Below are 1431 nucleotides of genomic sequence, written 5' to 3'. Positions count from 1 at the left end.
AATGGAGCCTCCAATTAGTACATCAGAGGTACTGCTCTCCCCTTTCCTGACCCATGGCAACCTGCACTGGAAAGTACTGGGACATGCTGAAACATGGGGACATACTGGGATATACTGGGGCATACTGGGAGGTACTGGGACATACTGGGGCATACCAGGGCATACTGGGATATACTGGGACATACTGGGATGTACTGGGTCATATTAGGATATACTGGAATATACTAGGATATACTGGGGCATACTGGGACCTATTGGGATTAACTCTCAAGAAAACATCAGGTCTTTATTTCACAGCCTGTTTCTGACAGAGCCTATCCTAACACAAGCTACAAAAGCCAGGAATGGGAGAAGGGAAAAAAGAGAATTCTTAACAAATTGAGGTAGTTACAGAAACAAATTGAGGTATTAACACTCTGAGTGCGTTACCAGGGCCCCACTGTTTACATGTGTATGAGACATACTGAACTAAAGTCACAACCAAGGTAAAACACATTCCAGAGAAGAGGACTGGAAGAAAGTTCCATGCTTTGAAAAGCTTCCTATATGCAAGGGTGAAAATAATCTGTGAAACTTCAAGTACCTTAAGAATTTACTGAGTATCTAGAAGCTTAAGTTTCCTGAAAGACCTATCCCCTGATAACAAGGATTTAGTGGATTTTCAGTTGAAGTCATTGTCTTAGAGATTTACACCTCCTGGATCCAGAAGTTTGGATTGTTATGACTTGTATTCTTCATATTAGTCTTGGCTTGTATCCTTTCCTTGCCTGCACAACAGAGTTCTCTTTTTAAAGTCTGCCTTCCCACGGAAGCCCCCTTTGCCCCTTGGACATTTTGGTGGCCCTTCTTAGGCACCATTATCTCATTACTGGGCTGTGAAGATCTGCTCTGCATGCACAAGCCCAGGGGCCAGGACCCCGAAATCTGTACTTCTGTTTTGTTTTCAATCCAAATTGATTATTTTTTTCAATTTTCATCCAGATGTTTAATATCATATAAACACAGCTTGAAAGTGTTCCTGAAGTGCTTGCAGATGTATGCCAGCAAAACACTTTCCAAATTACATATAATGATGCTCTCAGTCTATTTATATCTACTTCATAATCTCTGCCTAGAATTTTAGCTGTGAGATTAAGATGAAAAGAAAGTGAAAAATTCGCATGTATGGGTGATTTGTCTATTTGATTAAGGAGTCCAGATATTTTGGAAACATTTGGGGATTGATACCATTTCCCACTGAATGCTGACATCTCTATAGCCATAGTGTTATGGTTAATTGTTTATATATTCCCCTAACAATGTATATGTGAAGCTCTAGCTCCTGTGTGATAGTATAGCTTATTTCGGCATTGTTTTCATTTGTTTATTTTGGAGGCAGTGTTTGTGAAGGAATATCTTTCTATGTGGCACAGGTTGGACTCAACCTAATTA

The sequence above is a fragment of the Apodemus sylvaticus genome, chromosome 7, assembly GCF_947179515.1.
Source record: "Apodemus sylvaticus chromosome 7, mApoSyl1.1, whole genome shotgun sequence".
NCBI classification, from domain to species: Eukaryota; Metazoa; Chordata; class Mammalia; order Rodentia; family Muridae; genus Apodemus; species Apodemus sylvaticus.
This window is presented reverse-complemented; position numbering follows the sequence as displayed.